Below are 15,050 nucleotides of genomic sequence, written 5' to 3'. Positions count from 1 at the left end.
TGAAGTGTAGAAGAGGAATACATGACACTTCGCAAATCATATTATATCTTACCATGAAACATAGAAATGAGATGCGATATCGCGTTGTAAGAAGCACTAGAACACTATTGCTACGATAGGTAGACATTTGCAAACGCTATTTCCTTGCAAGGAAGTGTCGCATTTACATTCATTTGAAGTGTAGACGAGGAATACATGACACTTCGCAAATCATATTATGTCTTACCATGAAACATAGAAATGAGATGCGATATCGCGTTTTAAGATGCATTAGAACACTATTGCTACGATAGGTAGACATTTGCAAACGCTATTTCCTTGCAAGGAAGTGTCGCATTTACATTCATTTGAAGTGTAGACTAGGAATACATAACACTTCGCAAATCATATTATATCTTACCATGAAACATAGAAATGAGATGCGATATCGCGTTTTAAGAAGCATTAGAACACTATTGCTACGATAGGTAGACATTTCTAAACGCTATTTCCTTGCAAGGAAGTGTCGCATTTACATTCATTTGAAGTGTATACGAGGAATACATGACACTTTGCAAATCATATTATATCTTACCATGAAACATAGAAATGAGATGCGATATCGCGTTTTAAGAAGCATTAGAACACTATTGCTACGATAGGTAGACATTTGCAAACGCTATTTCCTTGCAAGGAAGTGTCGCATTTACATTCAATTGAAGTGTAGACTAGGAATACATAACACTTCGCAAATCATATTATATCTTACCATGAAACATAGAAATGAGATGCGATATCGCGTTTTAAGAAGCAGCAGAAATCCATTGCTACGATACGTAGACATCTGCAAACGCTATTTCCTTGCAAAGAAGTGTCGCATTTACATTCATTTGAAGTGTAGACGAGGAATACACAACACTTCGCAAATCATATTATATCTTACCATGAAACATAGAAACGAGATGCGATATCGCGTTTTAAGAAGCATTAGAACTCTATTGCTACGATACGTAGACATCTGCAAACGCTATTTCCTTGCAAGGAAGTGTTGCATTTACATTCATTTGAATCGTAGACGAGGAATGCATAACAATTCGCAATGAATATTATATCTTATCATGAAACATAGATATGAGGTGCAATATCTCGTTTTAAGAAGCATTTGAACTCTATTGCTTCGATACGTAGACATCTGCAAACGCTATTTCCTTGCAAGGAAGTGTCGCATTTACATTCATTTGAAGTGTAATCGAGGAATACATGACACTTCGCAAATCATATTATATCATACCATGAAACATAGAAATGAGATGCGATATCGCGTTTTAAGAAGCATTAGAAAACTATTGCTACGATAGGTAGACAATTGCAAACACTATTTCCTTGCAAGGAAGTGTCGCATTTACATTCATTTGAAGTGTAGACGAGGAATACATAACACTTCGCAAATCATATTATATCTTACCATGAAACATAGAAATGAGATGCGATATCGCGTTTTAAGAAGCATTAGAACTCTATTGCTACGATACGTAGACATCTGCAAACGCTATTACCTTGCAAGGAAGTGTCGCATTTACATTCATTTGAAGTGTAGAAGAGGAATACATGACACTTCGCAAATCATATTATATCTTACCATGAAACATAGAAATGAGATGCGATATCGCGTTTTAAGAAGCATTAGAAAACTATTGCTACGATAGGTAGACAATTGCAAACGCTATTTCCTTGCAAGGAAGTGTCGCATTTACATTCATTTGAAGTGTAGACGAGGAATACATAACTCTTCGCAAATCATATTATATCTTACCATGAAACATAGAAATGAGATGCGATATCGCGTTTAAAGAAGCATTAGAACTCTATTGCTACGATACGTAGACATCTGCAAACGCTATTTCCTTGCAAGGAAGTTTCGCATTTACATTCATTTGAAGTGTAGAAGAGGAATACATGACACTTCGCAAATCATATTATATCTTACCATGAAACATAGAAATGAGATGCGATATCGCGTTTTAAGAAGCACTAGAACACTATTGCTACGATTGGTAGACATTTGCAAACGCTATTTCCTTGCAAGGAAGTGTCGCATTTACATTCATTTGAAGTGTAGACGAGGAATACATGACACTTCGCAAATCATATTATATCTTACCATGAGACATAGGAACGAGATGCGATATGGCGTTTTAAGAAGCATTAGAAATCCATTGCTACGATACGTATGCATCTGCAAACGCTATTCCCTAGCGAGGAAGTGTCGCATTTACATTTATTTGAAGTGTAGACGACGGATACATAACACTTCGCAAATCATATTATACCTTACAAATGAAACATAGAAATGAGAAGCGATATCGCGTTTTAAGAATCATAAGAACTCTATTGCTACGATACGTAGACATCTGCAAACGCTATTTCCTTGCAAGGAAATGTCGCATTTACATTCATTTGATGTGTAGACGAGGAATACATAACACTTCGCAAATCATATTATATCTTACCATGAAACATAGAAATGAGATGCGACATAGCGTTCTAAGAAGCATTAGAACACTACTGCTACGATACCTAGACATCTGCAGACTCTATTTCCTAGCAAGGAAGTGTCGCATTTACATTCATTTGAAGTGTACACGAGGAATACATGACACTTCGCAAATCATATAATATCCTACCATCAAACGTAGAAATGAGATGCGATATCGCGTTTTAAGAATCATAAGAACACTATTGCTACGATACGTAGACATCTGCAAACGCTATTTCCTTGCAAGGAAGTGTCGCATTTACAATCAGATGATGTGTTGATGAGGAATACATAACACTTCGCAAATCATATTATATCTTACCATGAAACATAGAAATGAGATGCGATATCGCGTTTTAAGAAGCATTAGAACACTATTGCTACGATAGGTAGACATTTGCAAACGCTATTTCCTTGCAAGGAAGTGTCGCGTTTACATTCATTTGAAGTGTAGACGAGGAATACATGACACTTCGCAAATCATATTATATCTTACCATGAAACATAGAAATGAGATGCGATATCGCGTTTTAAGAAGCATTAGAACACTATTGCTACGATAGGTAGACATTTCCAAACGCTATTTCCTTGCAAGGAAGTGTCGCATTTACATTCAATTGAAGTGTAGACTAGGAATACATAACACTTCGCAAATCATATTATATCTTACCATGAAACATAGAAATGAGATGCGATATCGCGTTTTAAGAAGCAGCAGAAATCCATTGCTACGATACGTAGACATCTGCAAATGCTATTTCCTTGCAAGAAAGTGTCGCATTTACATTCATTTGATGTGTTGACGAGGAATACATAACACTTCGCAAATCATATTATATCTTACCATGAAACATAGAAATGAGATGCGATATCGCGTTTTAAGAAGCATTAGAACTCTATTGCTACGATACGTAGACATCTGCAAACGCTATTTCCTCGCAAGGAAGTGTCGCATTTACATTCATTTGAAGTGTAGAAGAGGAATACATGACATTTCGCAAATCATATTATATCTTACCATGAAACATAGAAATGAGATGCGATATCGCGTTTTAAGAAGCATTAGAACACTACTGCTACGATAGGTAGACATTTGCAAACGCTATTTCCTTGCAAGGAAGTGTCGCATTTACATTCATTTGAAGTGTAGACGAGGAATACATGACACTTCGCAAATCATATTATATCTTACCATGAAACATAGGAATGAGATGCGATATCGCGTTTTAAGAAGCATTAGAACACTATTGCTACGATAGGTAGACATTTGCAAACGCTATTTCCTTGCAAGGAAGTGTCGCATATACATTCAATTGAAGTGTAGACTAGGAATACATAACACTTCGCAAATCATATTATATCTTACCATGAAACATAGAAATGAGATGCGATATCGCGTTTTAAGAAGCAGCAGAAATCCATTGCTACGATACGTAGACATCTGCAAATGCTATTTCCTTGCAAGAAAGAGTCGCATTTACATGCATTTGATGTGTAGACGAGGAATACATAACACTTCGCAAATCATATTATATCTTACCATGAAACATAGAAATGTGATGCGATATCGCTTTTTAAGAATCATATGAACTCTATTGCTACGATACGTTGAGATCTGCAAACGCTATTTCCTTGCAAAGACGTGTCGCATTTACATTCATTTGAAGTGTAGACGAGGAATACACAACACTTCGCAAATCATATTATATCTTACCATGAAACATAGAAACGAGATGCGATATCGCGTTTTAAGAAGCATTAGAACTCTATTGCTACGATACGTAGACATCTGCAAACGCTATTTCCTTGCAAGGAAGTGTTGCATTTACATTCATTTGAATCGTAGACGAGGAATGCATAACAATTCGCAATGAATATTATATCTTATCATGAAACATAGATATGAGGTGCAATATCTCGTTTTAAGAAGCATTTGAACTCTATTGCTTCGATACGTAGACATCTGCAAACGCTATTTCCTTGCAAGGAAGTGTCGCATTTACATTCATTTGAAGTGTAATCGAGGAATACATGACACTTCGCAAATCATATTATATCATACCATGAAACATAGAAATGAGATGCGATATCGCGTTTTAAGAAGCATTAGAAAACTATTGCTACGATAGGTAGACAATTGCAAACACTATTTCCTTGCAAGGAAGTGTCGCATTTACATTCATTTGAAGTGTAGACGAGGAATACATAACACTTCGCAAATCATATTATATCTTACCATGAAACATAGAAATGAGATGCGATATCGCGTTTTAAGAAGCATTAGAACTCTATTGCTACGATACGTAGACATCTGCAAACGCTATTACCTTGCAAGGAAGTGTCGCATTTACATTCATTTGAAGTGTAGAAGAGGAATACATGACACTTCGCAAATCATATTATATCTTACCATGAAACATAGAAATGAGATGCGATATCGCGTTTTAAGAAGCATTAGAAAACTATTGCTACGATAGGTAGACAATTGCAAACGCTATTTCCTTGCAAGGAAGTGTCGCATTTACATTCATTTGAAGTGTAGACGAGGAATACATAACTCTTCGCAAATCATATTATATCTTACCATGAAACATAGAAATGAGATGCGATATCGCGTTTAAAGAAGCATTAGAACTCTATTGCTACGATACGTAGACATCTGCAAACGCTATTTCCTTGCAAGGAAGTTTCGCATTTACAATCATTTGAAGTGTAGAAGAGGAATACATGACACTTCGCAAATCATATTATATCTTACCATGAAACATAGAAATGAGATGCGATATCGCGTTTTAAGAAGCACTAGAACACTATTGCTACGATTGGTAGACATTTGCAAACGCTATTTCCTTGCAAGGAAGTGTCGCATTTACATTCATTTGAAGTGTAGACGAGGAATACATGACACTTCGCAAATCATATTATATCTTACCATGAGACATAGGAACGAGATGCGATATGGCGTTTTAAGAAGCATTAGAAATCCATTGCTACGATACGTAGACATCTGCAAACGCTATTCCCTAGCGAGGAAGTGTCGCATTTACATTTATTTGAAGTGTAGACGACGGATACATAACACTTCGCAAATCATATTATACCTTACAAATGAAACATAGAAATGAGAAGCGATATCGCGTTTTAAGAATCATAAGAACTCTATTGCTACGATACGTAGACATCTGCAAACGCTATTTCCTTGCAAGGAAATGTCGCATTTACATTCATTTGATGTGTAGACGAGGAATACATAACACTTCGCAAATCATATTATATCTTACCATGAAACATAGAAATGAGATGCGACATAGCGTTCTAAGAAGCATTAGAACACTACTGCTACGATACCTAGACATCTGCAGACGCTATTTCCTAGCAAGGAAGTGTCGCATTTACATTCATTTGAAGTGTACACGAGGAATACATGACACTTCGCAAATCATATAATATCCTACCATGAAACGTAGAAATGAGATGCGATATCGCGTTTTAAGAATCATAAGAACACTATTGCTACGATACGTAGACATCTGCAAACGCTATTTCCTTGCAAGGAAGTGTCGCATTTACAATCAGATGATGTGTTGATGAGGAATACATAACACTTCGCAAATCATATTATATCTTACCATGAAACATAGAAATGAGATGCGATATCGCGTTTTAAGAAGCATTAGAACACTATTGCTACGATAGGTAGACATTTGCAAACGCTATTTCCTTGCAAGGAAGTGTCGCGTTTACATTCATTTGAAGTGTAGACGAGGAATACATGACACTTCGCAAATCATATTATATCTTACCATGAAACATAGAAATGAGATGCGATATCGCGTTTTAAGAAGCATTAGAACACTATTGCTACGATAGGTAGACATTTCCAAACGCTATTTCCTTGCAAGGAAGTGTCGCATTTACATTCAATTGAAGTGTAGACTAGGAATACATAACACTTCGCAAATCATATTATATCTTACCATGAAACATAGAAATGAGATGCGATATCGCGTTTTAAGAAGCAGCAGAAATCCATTGCTACGATACGTAGACATCTGCAAACGCTATTTCCTAGCAAGGAAGTGTCGCATTTACATTCATTTGAAGTGTAGACGAGGAATACATAACACTTCGCAAATCATATTATATCTTACCATGAAACATAGAAATGTGATGCGATATCGCGTTTTAAGAAGCATTAGAACTCTATTTCTACGATACCTAGACATCAGCAGACGCTATTTCCTAGCAAGGAGGTGTCGCATTTACATTCATTTGAAGTGTGGACGAGGAATACATGACACTTCGCAAATCATATTATATCTTACCATGAAACATAGAAATGAGATGCGATATCGCGTTTTAAGAAGCATTGGAAATCTATTGCTACGATACGTAGACATCTGCAAACGCTATTTCCTAGAGAGGAAGTGTCGCATTCACATTCATTTGAAGTGTAGACGAGGAATACATAACACTTCGCAAATCATATTATATCTTACCATGAAACATAGAAATGTGATGCGATATCGCGTTTTAAGAAGCATTAGAACTCTATTTCTACGATACCTAGACATCAGCAGACGCTATTTCCTAGCAACGAGGTGTCGCATTTACATTCATTTGAAGTGTGGACGAAGAATACATGACACTTCGCAAATCATATTATATCTTACCATGAAACATAGAAATGAGATGCGATATCGCGTTTTAAGAAGCATCAGAAATCCATTGCTACGATACGTAGACATCTGCAAACGCTATTTCCTTGCAAGAAAGTGTCGCATTTACTTTCATTTGATTCGTAGACGAGGAATGCATAACACTTCGCAATGAATATTATATCTTATCTTGAAACATAGATATGAGATGCGATATCGCGTTTTAAGAATCATATGAACTCTATTTCTACGATACGTAGACATCTGCAATCGCTATTTCCTTGCAAGGAAGTGTCGCATTTACTTTCATTTGAATCGAAGACGAGGAATGCATAACACTTCGCAATGAATATTATATCTTATCATGAAACGTAGATATGAGATGCAATATCTCGTTTTAAGAAGCATTAGAACACTATTGCTACGATACGTAGACATCTGCAATCGCTATTTCCTTGCAACGAAGTGTCGCATTTACATTCATTTGAAGTGTAGAAGAGGAATACATGACACTTCGTCAATCACATTATATCTTACCATGAAACATAGAAATGAGATGCGATATCGCGTTTTAAGAAGCATTAGAACACTATTGCTACGATAGGTAGACATTTGCAAACGCTATTTCCTTGCAAGGAAGTGTCGCATTTACATTCATTTGAAGTGTAGACGAGGAATACATGACACTTCACAAATCATATTATATCTTACCATGAAACATAGAAATGAGATGCGATATCGCGTTTTGAGAAGCATTAGAACACTACTGCTACGATAGTTAGACATTTGCAAACGCTATTTCCTTGCAAGGAAGTGTCGCATTTACATTCATTTGAAGTGTAGACTAGGAATACATAACACTTCGCAAATCATATTATATCTTACCATGAAACATAGAAATGAGATGCGATATCGCGTTTTAAGAAGCAGCAGAAATCCATTGCTACGATACGTAGACATCTGCAAGTGCTATTTCCTTGCAAGGAAGTGTTGCATTTACATTCATTTGAATCGTAGACGAGGAATGCATAACACATCGCAATGAATATTATATCTTATCATGAAACATAGATATGAGATGCAATATCTCGTTTTAAGAAGCATTTGAACTCTATTGCTTCGATACGTAGACATCTGCAAACGCTATTTCCTTGCAAGGAAGTGTCGCATTTACATTCGGTTGATGTGTTGATGAGGAATACATAACACTTCGCAAATCATATTATATCTTACCATGAGACATAGAAATGAGATGCGATATAACGTTTTAAGAAGCATTAGAACTCTTTTGCTGCGATACGTAGACATCTGCAAACGCTATTTCCTTGCAAGGAAGTGTCGCATTTACATTCATTTGAAGTGTAAACGAGGAATACATGACACTTCGCAAATCATATTATATCTTACCATGAAACATAGAAATGAGATGCGATATCGCGTTTTAAGAAGCATTAGAACTCTATTGCTACGATACGTAGACACCTGCAAACGCTATTTCCTTGCAAGAAAGTGTCACATTTACTTTCATTTGAATCGTAGACGAGGAATGCATAACACTTCGCAATGAATATTATATCTTATCTTGAAACATAGATATGAGATGCGATATCGCGTTTTAAGGATCATATGAACTCTATTGCTACGATACGTAGACATCTGCAATCGCTATTTCCTTGCAACGAAGTGTCGCATTTACTTCCATTTGAATCGTAGACGAGGAATGCATAACACTTCGCAATGAATATTATATCTTATCATGAAACGTAGATATGAGATGCAATATCTCGTTTTAAGAAGCATTTGAAATCTATTGCTTCGATACGTAGACATCTGCAAACGCTATTTCCTTGCAAGGAAGTGTCGCATTTACATTCATTTGATGTGTAGACGAGGAATACATAACACTTTGCAAATCATATAATATCCTACCATGAAACGTAGAAATGAGATGCGATATCGCGTTTTAAGAATCATAAGAACCCTATTGCTACGATAGGTAGACATTTGCAAACGCTATTTCCTTGCAAGGAAGTGTCGTATTTACATTCATTTGAAGTGTAGACGAGGAATACATGACACTTCGCAAATCATATTATATCTTACCATGAAACATAGAAATGAGATGCGATATCGCGTTTTAAGAAGCATTAGAACACTATTGCTACGATAGGTAGACATTTGCAAACGCTATTTCCTTGCAAGGAAGTGTCGCATTTACATTCATTTGAAGTGTAGACTAGGAATACATAACACTTCGCAAATCATATTATATCTTACCATGAAACATAGAAATGAGTTGCGATATCGCGTTTTAAGAAGCAGCAGAAATCCATTGCTACGATACGTAGACATCTGCAAATGCTATTTCCTTGCAAGAAAGTGTCGCATTTACATTCATTTGAAGTGTAGACGAGGAATACACAACACTTCGCAAATCATATTATATCTTACCATGAAACATAGAAACGAGATGCGATAACGCGATTTAAGAAGCATTAGAACTCCATTGCTACGATACGTAGACATCTGCACACGCTATTTTCTTGCAAGGAAGTGTTGCATTTACATTCATTTGAATCGTAGACGAAGAATGCATAACACTTCGCAATGAATATTATATCTTATCATGAAACATAGATATGAGATGCAATATATCGTTTTAAGAAGCATTTGAACTCTATTGCTTCGATACGTAGACATCTGCAAACGCTATTTCCTTGCAAGGAAGTGTCGCATTTACATTCATTTGAAGTGTAGACGAGGAATACATAACACTTCGCAAATCATATTATATCTTACCATGAAACATAGAAATGAGATGCGATATCGCGTTTTAAGAAGCATTAGAACTCTATTGCTACGATACGTAGACATCTGCAAACGCTATTACCTTGCAAGGAAGTGTCGCATTTACATTCATTTGAAGTGTAGAAGAGGAATACATGACACTTCGCAAATCATATTATATCTTATCATGAAACATAGAAATGAGATGCGATATCGTGTTTTAAGAAGCATTAGAAAACTATTGCTACGATAGGTAGACAATTGCAAACGCTATTTCCTTGCAAGGAAGTGTCGCATTTACATTCATTTGAAGTGTAGAAGAGGAATACATGACACTTCGCAAATCATATTATATCTTATCATGAAACATAGAAATGAGATGCGATATCGTGTTTTAAGAAGCATTAGAAAACTATTGCTACGATAGGTAGACAATTGCAAACGCTATTTCCTTGCAAGGAAGTGTCGCATTTACATTCATTTGAAGTGTAGACGAGGAATACATGACACTTCGCAAATCATATTATATCTTACCATGAGACATAGGAATGAGATGCGATATCGCGTTTTAAGAAGCATTAGAAATCTATTGCTACGATACGTAGACATCTGCAAACGCTATTCCCTAGCGAGGAAGTGTCGCATTTACATTTATTTGAAGTGTAGACGACGGATACATAACACTTCGCAAATCATATTATACCTTACAAATGAAACATAGAAATGAGAAGCGATATCGCGTTTTAAGAATCATAAGAACTCTATTGCTACGATACGTAGACATCTGCAAACGCTATTTCCTTGCAAGGAAATGTCGCATTTACATTCATTTGATGTGTAGACGAGGAATACATAACACTTCGCAAGTCATATTATATCTTACCATGAAACATAGAAATGAGATGCGACATAGCGTTCTAAGAAGCATTAGAACACTACTGCTACGATACCTAGACATCTGCAGACGCTATTTCCTAGCAAGGAAGTGCCGCATTTACATTCATTTGAAGTGTACACGAGGAATACATGACACTTCGCAAATCATATAATATCCTACCATGAAACGTAGAAATGAGATGCGATATCGCGTTTTAAGAATCATAAGAACTCTATTGCTACGATACGTAGACATCTGCAAATGCTATTTCCTTGCAAGAAAGTGTCGCATTTACATTCATTTGAAGTGTAGACGAGGAATACACAACACTTCGCAAATCATATTATATCTTACCATGAAACATAGAAACGAGATGCGATAACGCGATTTAAGAAGCATTAGAACTCCATTGCTACGATACGTAGACATCTGCACACGCTATTTTCTTGCAAGGAAGTGTTGCATTTACATTCATTTGAATCGTAGACGAAGAATGCATAACACTTCGCAATGAATATTATATCTTATCATGAAACATAGATATGAGATGCAATATATCGTTTTAAGAAGCATTTGAACTCTATTGCTTCGATACGTAGACATCTGCAAACGCTATTTCCTTGCAAGGAAGTGTCGCATTTACATTCATTTGAAGTGTAGACGAGGAATACATAACACTTCGCAAATCATATTATATCTTACCATGAAACATAGAAATGAGATGCGATATCGCGTTTTAAGAAGCATTAGAACTCTATTGCTACGATACGTAGACATCTGCAAACGCTATTACCTTGCAAGGAAGTGTCGCATTTACATTCATTTGAAGTGTAGAAGAGGAATACATGACACTTCGCAAATCATATTATATCTTATCATGAAACATAGAAATGAGATGCGATATCGTGTTTTAAGAAGCATTAGAAAACTATTGCTACGATAGGTAGACAATTGCAAACGCTATTTCCTTGCAAGGAAGTGTCGCATTTACATTCATTTGAAGTGTAGAAGAGGAATACATGACACTTCGCAAATCATATTATATCTTATCATGAAACATAGAAATGAGATGCGATATCGTGTTTTAAGAAGCATTAGAAAACTATTGCTACGATAGGTAGACAATTGCAAACGCTATTTCCTTGCAAGGAAGTGTCGCATTTACATTCATTTGAAGTGTAGACGAGGAATACATGACACTTCGCAAATCATATTATATCTTACCATGAGACATAGGAATGAGATGCGATATCGCGTTTTAAGAAGCATTAGAAATCTATTGCTACGATACGTAGACATCTGCAAACGCTATTCCCTAGCGAGGAAGTGTCGCATTTACATTTATTTGAAGTGTAGACGACGGATACATAACACTTCGCAAATCATATTATACCTTACAAATGAAACATAGAAATGAGAAGCGATATCGCGTTTTAAGAATCATAAGAACTCTATTGCTACGATACGTAGACATCTGCAAACGCTATTTCCTTGCAAGGAAATGTCGCATTTACATTCATTTGATGTGTAGACGAGGAATACATAACACTTCGCAAGTCATATTATATCTTACCATGAAACATAGAAATGAGATGCGACATAGCGTTCTAAGAAGCATTAGAACACTACTGCTACGATACCTAGACATCTGCAGACGCTATTTCCTAGCAAGGAAGTGCCGCATTTACATTCATTTGAAGTGTACACGAGGAATACATGACACTTCGCAAATCATATAATATCCTACCATGAAACGTAGAAACGAGATGCGATAACGCGATTTAAGAAGCATTAGAACTCCATTGCTACGATACGTAGACATCTGCACACGCTATTTTCTTGCAAGGAAGTGTTGCATTTACATTCATTTGAATCGTAGACGAAGAATGCATAACACTTCGCAATGAATATTATATCTTATCATGAAACATAGATATGAGATGCAATATATCGTTTTAAGAAGCATTTGAACTCTATTGCTTCGATACGTAGACATCTGCAAACGCTATTTCCTTGCAAGGAAGTGTCGCATTTACATTCATTTGAAGTGTAGACGAGGAATACATAACACTTCGCAAATCATATTATATCTTACCATGAAACATAGAAATGAGATGCGATATCGCGTTTTAAGAAGCATTAGAACTCTATTGCTACGATACGTAGACATCTGCAAACGCTATTACCTTGCAAGGAAGTGTCGCATTTACATTCATTTGAAGTGTAGAAGAGGAATACATGACACTTCGCAAATCATATTATATCTTATCATGAAACATAGAAATGAGATGCGATATCGTGTTTTAAGAAGCATTAGAAAACTATTGCTACGATAGGTAGACAATTGCAAACGCTATTTCCTTGCAAGGAAGTGTCGCATTTACATTCATTTGAAGTGTAGAAGAGGAATACATGACACTTCGCAAATCATATTATATCTTATCATGAAACATAGAAATGAGATGCGATATCGTGTTTTAAGAAGCATTAGAAAACTATTGCTACGATAGGTAGACAATTGCAAACGCTATTTCCTTGCAAGGAAGTGTCGCATTTACATTCATTTGAAGTGTAGACGAGGAATACATGACACTTCGCAAATCATATTATATCTTACCATGAGACATAGGAATGAGATGCGATATCGCGTTTTAAGAAGCATTAGAAATCTATTGCTACGATACGTAGACATCTGCAAACGCTATTCCCTAGCGAGGAAGTGTCGCATTTACATTTATTTGAAGTGTAGACGACGGATACATAACACTTCGCAAATCATATTATACCTTACAAATGAAACATAGAAATGAGAAGCGATATCGCGTTTTAAGAATCATAAGAACTCTATTGCTACGATACGTAGACATCTGCAAACGCTATTTCCTTGCAAGGAAATGTCGCATTTACATTCATTTGATGTGTAGACGAGGAATACATAACACTTCGCAAGTCATATTATATCTTACCATGAAACATAGAAATGAGATGCGACATAGCGTTCTAAGAAGCATTAGAACACTACTGCTACGATACCTAGACATCTGCAGACGCTATTTCCTAGCAAGGAAGTGCCGCATTTACATTCATTTGAAGTGTACACGAGGAATACATGACACTTCGCAAATCATATAATATCCTACCATGAAACGTAGAAATGAGATGCGATATCGCGTTTTAAGAATCATAAGAACTCTATTGCTACGATACGTAGACATCTGCAAACGCTATTTCCTTGCAAGGAAGTGTCGCATTTACAATCAGATGATGTGTTGATGAGGAAAACATAACACTTCGCAAATCATATTATATCTTACCATGAAACATAGAAATGAGATGCGATATCGCGTTTTAAGAAGCAGCAGAAATCCATTGCTACGATACGTAGACATCTGCAAATGCTATTTCCTTGCAAGAATGTGTCGCATTCACATTCATTTGATGTGTAGACGAGGAATACATAACACTTCGCAAATCATATTATATCTTACCATGAAACATAGAAATGTGATGCGATATCGCGTTTTAGGAATCATAAGAACTCTATTGCTACGATACGTAGACATCTGCAAACGCTATTTCCTTGCAAAGAAGTGTCGCATTTACATTCATTTGAAGTGTAGACGAGGAATACACAACACTTCGCAAATCATATTATATCTTACCATGAAACATAGAAACGAGATGCGATATCGCGTTTTAAGTAGCATTAGAACTCTATTGCTACGATACGTAGACATCTGCAAACGCTATTTCCTTGCAAGGAAGTGTCGCATTTACATTCATTTGAAGTGTAGACGAGGAGTACATAACACTTCGCAAATCATATTATATCTTACCATGAAACATAGAAATGAGATGCCATATCGCGTTTTGAGAAGCATCAGAAATCCATTGCTACGATACGTAGACATCTGCAAACGCTATTTCCTTGCAAAGAAGTGTCGCATTTACATTCATTTGAAGTGTAGACGAGGAATACACAACACTTCGCAAATCATATTATATCTTACCATGAAACATAGAAACGAGATGCGATATCGCGTTTTAAGTAGCATTAGAACTCTATTGCTACGATACGTAGACATCTGCAAACGCTATTTCCTTGCAAGGAAGTGTCGCATTTACATTCATTTGAAGTGTAGACGAGGAGTACATAACACTTCGCAAATCATATTATATCTTACCATGAAACATAGAAATGAGATGCCATATC

The sequence above is a fragment of the Xylocopa sonorina genome, unplaced genomic scaffold, assembly GCF_050948175.1.
Source record: "Xylocopa sonorina isolate GNS202 unplaced genomic scaffold, iyXylSono1_principal scaffold0050, whole genome shotgun sequence".
Lineage (NCBI taxonomy): Eukaryota > Metazoa > Arthropoda > Insecta > Hymenoptera > Apidae > Xylocopa > Xylocopa sonorina.
The sequence above is the reverse complement of the archived record's forward strand: the minus strand, read 5'-3'. Positions refer to the sequence as shown.